The following is a 10,698-nucleotide window of genomic DNA, read 5'->3' as shown; positions in this document are numbered from 1 at the left end:
AAAGAAAGAAAGAAAGAAAGAAAGAAAGAAAGAAAGAAAGAAAGAAAAGAAGAAAGAAAATTAAAAAAGAAAACTACCTTTTATAGTTTTTTAAATATAGGATTAATCATTTTCTATAGCTATCAATTATTCTAATTAGCAGGTCTATTATTTAATCATCCCCACCTTGTTATTCTTTTCATTCTCATACTTGATTCTTGGCTACCTGAGAAAATAGAAGTTTCAGGCCTTGTGAATATACATGTGAATTCCACCTATTTTTAGTTGAAAAATCCTCTTCAATATTTTTGTATGCTAGCAACTTGGTTCAGATAGAGCTTATATTCCCTGCATAATCCAATAAAAATAGCTTATGTGTGTTTAAAGTGCTTTATACATATTAATATTCTTACCAATACATTTGATCCTCCAAGTCCAGAAACATATTTGGAAAGTTTATGTGACTTACATAAGAGGCATCCACTTACCCACAGTCCTGACTCTAGAGCTCTGTACCTTCTAATGAGAAGAACCCTAGTAGAAACATATGTAGTAATATCTAGAGAAGCATAAATAAGTAAACTAAAACCTTGGGAACTATAGAAAGACAAAAATACACATCTGTACAAATAGCTTAGAATTAAGAAATGTTCCCAAGGCTGCTGCTGACTTCTAGGAAACAAATTCCTGAAGAGTTTAAAGGTTGCCCTACTCTCGTGGACAAATTAGTCTCTAAAGTTTCTGAGCCTTGACTTCTTACCTATATAAGGAACTTAATAACTGATATATCTAAATCTTCTTCAGTAGGCCTCCATTTTATTAAATCCAGATCTTCCTGAGCAACATGGAATTCTATGTAGTCTTCCATTTAATTACCAGCATAAAGTATTGTCCTTATGCCATTTGGTATCATAATTCCATTTCACTGGAAAATGAACAAAATCGAATTCAATTTTAGAACTATAATCAAAACATGCATTATCGAAAAACTTACATATAATATGAAAAAAACACACAAAAACTCCGTGTTTGTTTTTAAGATGCCAAAAGAAAACTGAGGTTATTTTTATAAAGAATATGATTTTTTTAATGAAGAAAAATTAGGATGAAGAGACATACACAGAAATAGATTCACACTATGGATTTTGATGACAAATCTCTCTCTCTCTCTCTCTCTCTCTCTCTCTCTTTCTCTATCTTTCTTTCTCTCCTAATTTTCCATAAGAACCAGGAGCGCAGAGTTGATGATAATTCACAGCTCATGGCCACACTAATCACTGGATTGTGAAAAGGACAAAAGGTAGTTGAATTCATTTATAAAAGAGAACATGTACAAAAGAGAGAAGAAAGGGGCGTGGCCAACAACAAATATGTAAGAATGGCTAAAAAGTATAAGAATGATTTTTAAAAGGCCAATAACCATAATGCAGTGAGGCTTGCCAAAAATTCTAAAGACACGCAAAATAGGGTTTTGAAGTTATGTTCAGAGAAAATGAGCATGTTGCTTCAGAGTAACATTTTTATAACACATGACAAAGAAAAGGCCATACCACTCAACTTTTATTTTATTTCCATCTTCTCTGTCAAGGATAGCAAAAATAATGTTGGTGAGAGGAAATTGAAACCCAAGAAATGTAAGATTGTAAGAAAGCAATTCTTTTTCTAAATGACTTCATCTCTTTTCTCCCAGACGAATTATAACCCAGGTTAAAAAAGGAACTTTCAAATAAAATGTCGCATACCATTGAACTATTTCTTGAGGCATTGTTAATAATCAGAGATAACCAAAATACTAGAGCAGGGGAAAAATGTTATAATTTCTTTTTAAATTAAAAATCAAGGACTGAGCCATAAAAAAGAATGAAATCTTGCCATTTGCAACATGGATGTATCTAGAGGATATAATGCTAAATGAAATCAGAGAAAGAAAAATATCATATGATTTCACTCATGTGTGGAATCTAAAAACAAAACAAAACACTTAAAATAGTGAACTGGTGGTTGCCTGGGGGAGGTGAGCGGTGGGATGGGTGAAGCAATGAAAGGGATTATGAGTACTCTTATCAGGGGCACCTGGGTGGCCCAGTCAGTTAAGCATTGGACTATTGATTTCTGCTCAGGTCATGATCTCAGGATTTGTGAGATTAAGCCATGTGTCAGGCTCTGTGCTAATAGTGCTGAGCCTGCTTGGGATTCTCTCTCTCTCTCTCTCTCTCTCTCTCTCTCTCTCTCCCTCCCCCCCATCTCCCTCTCTCCTTAACAAAAAATAAATAAACATTTTTAAAAAGGTACAGCTATGGTAAACATTGAGTGATGTATAGAATTGTTAAATCATTATATTGTGCACCTGACACTAATATAATGCTCTATGTTAATTATACTTAAATAAAAATATAAGAAGTTAAAAAAATAAAGAACACTTGAAAAAAAAATCCAAGAATTCTATACTATACTGGAGAGTGAAATTAATTCCATAGAAAATCTTAGAAATTATTATTAAAATATGGTTTATTAACAATTGGAAACAAATGTTCAGTAGGAAGTAACATGAGTTCACTAAACGTAAATCATGCATGTCTTATCTCGTTTTTTTGTTGACAGATTTAGCCCATTTATGTAGCAGGTGATTTCTAGACACATATTCCAATTTGGGCAAATTATCAATTAGATACAATCTTGGATGATATATTCATCAACAAGAGAAAAATCACTCAATTCCATTATAATTTTCTAATGGTTTCGATGGGTTGTATTAAAAATACATTATACAGCTCTTTCCGTTTCTAGTTGCTGTAGGGAAAGAGGCTGCCGCCATGTCGGCCCACCTGCAATGGATGGTCATGCAGAACCGCTCCAGCTTCCTGATCAAGGGCAACAAGCAGATGTACAACCCTTTGCCCAATAACCTGAAGGCACGCAACTCGTTCTTCTACGATGGGATGATTAACCACAAGACTGTGGGCGTGGAGCCCGCAGCCGGCCAACTGCAAAGGGGTGGTTGTGGTCATTATGCAGAGATCTGGCCAGCGAAAACCTGCCACCTCCTACATGCAGACCAACAAGAATGCCCAGGCCACTCTCAGCAGCATCCGTCACAAGAAGAACAAGAACATTGCTGCTATTCACAGAACCAGAGCCATCCTGCGCAGCCAGAAGCCTGTGATGGTGAAAAGGAGGCACACCAGCACCACCAAAAGTTCCTGAACGCCTGCCTCCACTTCCAGAGCAATAGACGTCAACCACCTCCGCGGGGGGGCGGGGGGGGGGTAGTTATAATATATATAGATATATTATATATAATTATATATTATATATTATTATATTATATATTATATAATTATATTATATATTATTATATAATATATAATTATATAATATATATTATATATATAATCTGAAATGACATTTTTAGTGGAACAGGGTTCTGTTCTAGGTTCCATTCTCATCAAATGCATCTAAGAAAAATATTGCATAAGTCTGGATTGAGCAGAGAAAAGCAGTGGTGGCTAGAGGCCATGATAATATACCTCAATGATCAACTACAAGTCTAATTGACCAGGGTCTGAAATCCAAATGTGTGTTTGTGCCGAAGGTACGTCTCCCAAGGGCAGCTTATAATTAACCATGGAACCTGGTAGGGATCCTGAAGCAAGAATGTTACTGGAAAATGTGGGACTCCCTGACAGGTGATTTTGGCTTAAGGGCTCCCCCATGGCCTTGCTGAACCTTCCTCATAATCCAGGATTGGATCTCCAATCAGATTGAGGGAAAACTTACTCAGTTAGGCACCTAGAGCATACACATGGATCACTGGATTTCAGGTGTCAGCTACAAAAAAAAAAAAAAAAAAAAAAAAATCATAATTGGAACTCTAGATTCTAAGTTTGATGTAATTCCAAGATCTATTCAATGGGAAGTGATAATAATACCGTAAGTGTAACTTCCTCAGAATCGTAGGGCATCAGTAGATTCAAATAGGAAAAACAAAAGCTAACAAATGAGGAAGATTTCAACATCTTTGAGATTGTATTAGTCTAAGAGTAGTTTATATTTCTTTAAAAGAAATCAATTTGTAAGTAAAATAGGGTCACAGGAAATACATAAAAATAGTTTGGTAGTGCTTTTTAAAAGAAAAATTTTTAATGTTTACTTATTTTTGAGAGAGATAGAGAGAGACCAACTGCAAGCAAAGGAGGGGAAGAGAGAGAGGGAGACATAGAATCCGAAGCAGGCTCTAGGCTCTGAGCTGTCAGCACAGAGTCCAACACGGGGCTAGAACTCACAAACCGAGATCATGACCTGAGCTGAAGCTGGACACTCAACCAACTGAGCCACCTGGGTGCCCCAGTTTGTAGTGCTTTTGAGACAACACATGCCCACATACATATACACTCCACTGATCTAAAGAATCTAGCCTTTCTTTCTTCCATCAGGAAACCTCAAGTTTCCCTTCCACTTCCTCTCCTGTGCTGGGTGTACTGGATGGCTCCTTCTGTTGCAGGCCACCCTTCTTGATGTGTGTTAGTGTGGCTCACCACCTGGTCTGTAGAGGTCTTTATCTTAATTTTTAACCATCCTGGTAGAATGTGACTTTCCATTATTTAAGTTTTTAGGAAAGACCAAAAGATACGCTTTTTTTTCTCATTCACAGATATCCCTAGTGGGCTTGACCTGCCAGCTCTACAGATGTATATGGATAGCCCTGAATGCAGTTTAAGCTCTCAGGCTAGGAGCCAGACAAGGTAATAAAAGAGATATTCAAAGACGAACTGCTCAGCAGGCATTTGAAAATACTAGATTGGAATTCAGGAGAAACTATACCAATGGATATAGATTTAAGGATTGTCTGCATTAAAACAACAACTGAAGAATCAGAAGAGATCCATTTAATGAGGGAAGAAGTGTAGAGAGAACAAAGGGCCAAGACTGAATCTTAGAAAATGCCAATGTGACCTGGGTTTGGGGACCTATTTGAGCCTCTCTACAGGTCAGCCCTTAGACCTTTCCATGGTCTCTACTAGCTCTCTGTGTACTTTATTTCTTTCTGTCTGTCTTTGCAGAAGCTCCTACAAACTCAGCCTTCTCCATTTGACAGTTTCTAGCACCATTCCAACTTGAGATTCTGTTCATGTCAGCTACACGGTAGCATAGTCTCCCCAACTTCCCTGACTTCTTTTGAAAATTATCTAGACTCTTCTCTCCTCAGGGTCTTTCTTAGTAGCCTATATAATAAAGCACAAACATACACAGAAATACACACAACAGAACATGTGCAAATATGCACACATGAGGGAAATCAAAAATAAAAAAAAACAAGAAATACAAACCGTTAAATGTAGTTTTTAATCTCTAATTGAACAAGTAGGGGTAAATGGATACCTGATTGTCTCCATTTAGTCCTGTGTTCTCATTTCCCCACAGATAAGAGCCCATTACAGTTTCCTTCTTGCCTCATTCATTGTCTTAACCCCTCTTTAGGAGACACCATTTCAGAAGTTCTCTTAGGCTTAGCACAGTAATTTTCAAACTCTCTTATCCATGACCCATAGTAAGAAATACACTTTATATCATCGCTCAGCAAACACTTAGCTGAGTGTGTGTACATGTGTTTGAAATAATAATTCCTATCCTTACTGCAACAAATGATATTTTTCTTCTACTTTTTTCCCCCCTGTTGTTGGTTATTACCTACTAAACTAATCCCATGACCATCTATTGAACCTAGAGGAGAGCCATGTTTTGAAAAATCCTGATTCAGAGACAACAATCATGCACGCAGATAAAACACATGGAGAAGTAAAAATGTTCCCTTTCTCTCAAAGGGGTCATTTGCATTTCCCTAGACCCAGCAGCCCTCATCCACAAGTCTTCTGCTCAGTTTGGCATTTTCCTGTATTTGCTCATATTTTCAGCATTTTCCCACATTTACTCATGTGGAGTCTATGGGGAAAGGGTTGAAACTCTGGCAAGAGGTATTCCTAATTACAAGGGCACAGGAGGAGGCCAGAGAGTAATAGCACTTACCTCATATCTTTTCTCAAATGTCACTTCCTCTGTGAGGTCTTATGTGGTCATTGCATCTAAAATCCAGACCTCTACTAATGCATATATCCCTATTCTCCTTCAATATTTGCTTTTCCTTAGCAGTTGACAATATCTAATATTTTATATATTTAAAATACCTATTTAATTTATTATCTGTTTCCCCACTGTCATAATAACTCTAAAGGAACAGATGCAAAGAACCAGAGTGTTTTTTTTTTGGAGGAAAACTTAGAAGCAGAGAAAGAAAAAATAAACATTTTTCCTGAGCTCTCATTATCCAGGAGGAATGTGCCTAGGCCAAAGTGAGGCTAGACTGCATACCCTATAGCAAGCATGCAACAGAGAGGAACCCTTATCCACATAGCACTCTACACATTTATAGGTACAGGGAGAGAAAACAGCTTTGAATGTAACAAAGGAAAGTTCTGTTCAAGAAAACAGCCTTCTAACTTTCTCTTAAAACCTACTAAAGATTTTAAGGGAAAATTTTAAGGGAAAAGACACGATCAGACTTGCTTTTAGAAAGTATACTTTATTATAGTATGAAGTTGGTTAGACTGGCTATTAGCAGTTCCTCTTGTCACTCTCTCTACCTTCTGAAATTGGCTAAGTTTTCTCCAGGTTAAGGAATTTGGCTGGTCGAGACCTCAATAAATCTTAGGTAGTTCAGGGAGACACTAGGCTCCATTAGCTGTAAAGAATATATACTTGAGGGTTGCCGATGCAGTCATTATGTACAAGGCAGAGAGATGAGGGATTACAATATAATTTTGTGTACTTTATTCCAATTTTTAAAGTGATAGAAGATAAATCAGGAAAAACTCCTTTTCACCTTGTAACTCTAAGGAGCCTAATCAAAAATGTTTGCTATCTGGTATAATTTGCTTTTTACAAGATTTTAATAAAATATAATTCCTTTCTACAAGGACTCTGAAGTATTAAAACACAGTAAAACCTTTTTTTTTTCTCTTATACTGATTAGGAATTTTATTAGAACCTTGGATTTCTTAAATTTCGCCTCTAGAGCAGCACTACTTAGGAGGGACAGAATGTGAGGCACAAGTATGTATGCAATTTAAAACTTTTGTATACTACATTAAAAAAAGAAAATAGGTGAAATTAATTTAATATTTTATTCACATTAATGTATCTAAAATATATCTATTTCAACATGTGATAATGTAAATAATTAAATGAGACATTTCACATTCTTTTTTCTTATAATAGACTTCAAAATCTGGCATGTATGTACTTAACACATATAGCATGTCTTAAGTCAGAATAGCCACATTTTAAGTGTTCACTTTGCCTAGTGGCCTAGTGGTTACCGTATTGGACAGGTATATTTCTAGATCTTTTTTTGAGAGAAAACATTGGTAAAATGAGATCAGGAAAGGAATGTTTACTAAGTATCTATTGCCGGCCTGACTCTACAGGCAATTTTACATTGATTTAAAATTTAATACTCCCAAACGCATGTGAGGTAGTTCTTACTATACTCACATACTGGCACTCAGAGGTTTAATGAACTTATCAAAGGTCATCCAGCTAATAATTCTAGTTGGCCCCAAGATATCCTCTGTCCACCCCTCTTTTCTCCCTCAAAGGAGATATCCTTACTAAACCTTTTATTATCAATAAATGCTTAAGCTATAGTAAATATTACCCAAATCCTAAATTGTTATCTATTAAGGCAAGGAAAGAGGAAACTGTATTCATTTTCTTTATTACTTCTTTATTATTATTATGCATACACTACCATGATACCACAAAAAATGTAAATTTGGATTCATTGATTTGTATATTTCAAGACATGTTTTTCACAGAGCTCATAAATTTGGAATCTCTAAAATGATACCTAAAGCTGGTGCTTGTCAGCTTCTGTCATTATCAGATCAGTCTTTTTATAAACTGAATTTCTTGGTCTTGGTTGTGAAGGGCATGTGAATATGACAGTGTCAAGGTCTGACATGGCTGAAGAAAATATGTTTGTTCTGATTTGCTGTGCATGAAAAATATTAATCCCACAACATGTAGGCCTATATTTACAAGCCATTGCAAATTGATGCTCTGCATATTTTGGTCACAGATAATTCTAACATAGTTGAATGTGAAATTGGCCATGCAGTATTAAGAAGATAAAAAAGTAATTGTTGTACATATTTTGTTGTTTGAATTTGACATATTCTACTACTTGAGAATTGCTTTATTTTGATAACCTGCCACTGATAAAAAAAAATAAAAACAATTTTCAAGAGTTTATAAAATGTTCTATGCTCTATCTGATTGAAAGACAAGAAAACAATTTCTTTCAAAAGTATAAAATTCCAGATACTACTATTGTAAAAGAATAGATTACAGAAAAGAAGCTATTTTTGAAATAGAGATTGATTTAGTCCTATAGAAAAATAATGACACATGCATCAGAACAGATATGCAAAGATAATTTTATAAACTCATACTCTCAAATAAGAAAAAATGTTAAAGTTTTATCTATGATTTAAGCAAAACTGAAATACAGTACACATATATATTAGATAGAAAATTAAAAGAAATAAAAACCAAAAAGAAAGAGCTCTACTTTTGATAACTTAATCACTGACTAATGTATAATTCATATACTTTTATTGGTGAACAGGAATTCACTTTTTCTTGAAAACACTACTCATTTTCTTTGGTTTCTTTTTTTAAAATTTTGAATATTCAAATATTTTTGATGTATTGAAATAATGTTATCTGTAAATAACATGAATGTTGGCAAGGATGTGGAGAAACAGGAACACTCTGCATTGTTGGTGGGAATGCAAACTGGTGCAGCCACTCCGGAAAACAGAATGGAGGTTCCTCAAAAAATTAAAAATACAACTACCCTACCACCCAGCAATAGCACTATTAGGAACTTATCCAAAGGATAAAGGAGTGCTGATTCATAGGGCATGTGTACCCCAATGTTTATAGCAGCTCTTTCAACAATAGCCAAATTATGGAAAGAGCCCAAATATCCATGAAATATTTATTTAATTTTGAGCGGGAATGAGAGAGAGAGAGAAAGAGGCACAGAGAGGGAGATGCAGGCTCCAGGCTCTGAGCTATCAGCACAGGGCCCAACACAGGGCTTGAACCCACTAACCGTTATCGCGGTGAGAGCATGACCTGAGCCTAAATTGGCTGCTTAACCGACTGAGCCACCCAGGTGCCCAGGTTGATTACCAGTTTTTGACATGAAAATTAGATATTACAGAATTCGACATAACTATAAATGTTTGTTTTATATGAAGTATGTGATTTTTTAAATCAAATCATAATGCAGATGAAAGTATTTAAACTATATTTTGAAATTTTATTTGTTTTGATTTGCATTTAAAAGAAAATCATGATTCACATAGAAAATTCGGTTCTAAAAGCAACAGTTTTGAATGGCATGCCTTGCAATTTCATGACCCACTTGATCATGATTGATCCACAAATATGGAAGAGGATTCAGAGGTAATTATAGCCAAGTTGAATTATGACAAGTTATAACAATGGGTAAGAACATAATATTTGAAGTCTGAAAGACCTGAGACTAGAGTTCTGCCTCTCCCATGTAATTACTATTTGACCTTGACATCTTTAAACCTTTTTATTGAGATGAAAATTAGAAATACTAATCATATCCACCCCATAGGATATTAAGTCAGATGATATTTACCAATGGATTAAAGTATGGCACATAATTAGAGCCATGTTAATTTTGAAAGACTATGGGTAAATGGACTCAAACAAATTTAAAGTTTTGTAATGAAATATTCAGTTGTGTCATTTTTTAAAATTTGGATAACATGCTAATTTTTGTTAAATTTTCCCTCAAAATTTCAAAACAAATTTCTTCTTTCTATGTCAAGTGATTTAGAAAGTAATAAGTACCCTTCTATTCACACCACAGTAAAAAAACAAGTAAATGGGGAGCTCTGGAATATTTGTTCTCTTGTCCAATTGAATTGTAAAAATTTCATGTATGTCAGCCTATGAACTAATTAGGCAAGTAACTTGTGTGCACATTCTTGTTGTCTCTTAGCTTTATTTTCAGACAATGTGCTAATTGTATTTTCCTAGCTGCCTGCTAATCTAATATAATTGTTGCGATATAATAGAATGTCATTTAATAAGTGCATTTTCAGCATCAGATTCAAATTATGTTTGCATACATTTTTGATAACATTAAGCTGTTCCATTTATTCTTAAGGAACTTGAAAGCTTTATTTTTATACTCACTTTGTTTTGTTTCAAATAATGTTGTAACTTGGCAGAGATTGTAGAACTCTTTTCAAAATTTCACTGCATAAACACACTAAGGATTTGAGTAATTTTTATTCCCATGAAAATTATCCCCAACAAAAATAAATTTAACTTTCTTGTCATATTTTTTCTTTAAATTTCTAGTGATTTTGTAGAAGAATTTCTGGCATGATATGTAATGGCTTAACATTTAATATAATACATGTTACTTCATCTTAAACCAGATGAATCTCATTGCTAGATTCTTTCCTTTTTTTTATTTTTACCAACAATTTTAGCTTTAATAGTAATTATATTTCATTTGAAAAAAGTAATAAAAAAGTTATGAAAAACTACAAAGGTTATAATAACACTATTATAAACAATCATAGAAGAATCTAAAATTTAAAGTAAGTG

General features: G+C 34.5%; 1 long non-coding RNA gene and 1 pseudogene across 6 annotated transcripts in view; one reads left to right on the top strand and one right to left on the bottom strand.

Moving 5' to 3' along the window:
- Positions 1-10,698, bottom strand: part of LOC121031594 (uncharacterized) — a 39,165-nt gene that overhangs the window by 3,059 nt on the left and 25,408 nt on the right. For 4 of the 6 annotated variants that reach the window (XR_005790789.1, XR_005790790.1, XR_005790791.1 and 1 more), the window contains 2 exons: positions 740-904; positions 468-538 (listed from right to left, as the gene is read on the bottom strand). This is a non-coding gene — a long non-coding RNA (uncharacterized LOC121031594). Of the gene's footprint in view, positions 1-165; positions 206-467; positions 539-739; positions 905-10,698 lie in introns of all 6 variants that reach the window. The other 2 variants (XR_005790793.1, XR_005790792.1) reach the window with 2 other exon arrangements.
- LOC121031593 (60S ribosomal protein L28-like) lies at positions 2,756-3,183 on the top strand (annotated as a pseudogene).

This window comes from Herpailurus yagouaroundi, unplaced genomic scaffold (genome assembly GCF_014898765.1).
Source record: "Herpailurus yagouaroundi ecotype Mexico unplaced genomic scaffold, PumYag 141, whole genome shotgun sequence".
In the NCBI taxonomy this organism is placed as follows: domain Eukaryota; kingdom Metazoa; phylum Chordata; class Mammalia; order Carnivora; family Felidae; genus Herpailurus; species Herpailurus yagouaroundi.
Note: the sequence above shows the minus strand (reverse complement) of the source record. Positions and strands in the feature narration are given on the sequence as shown.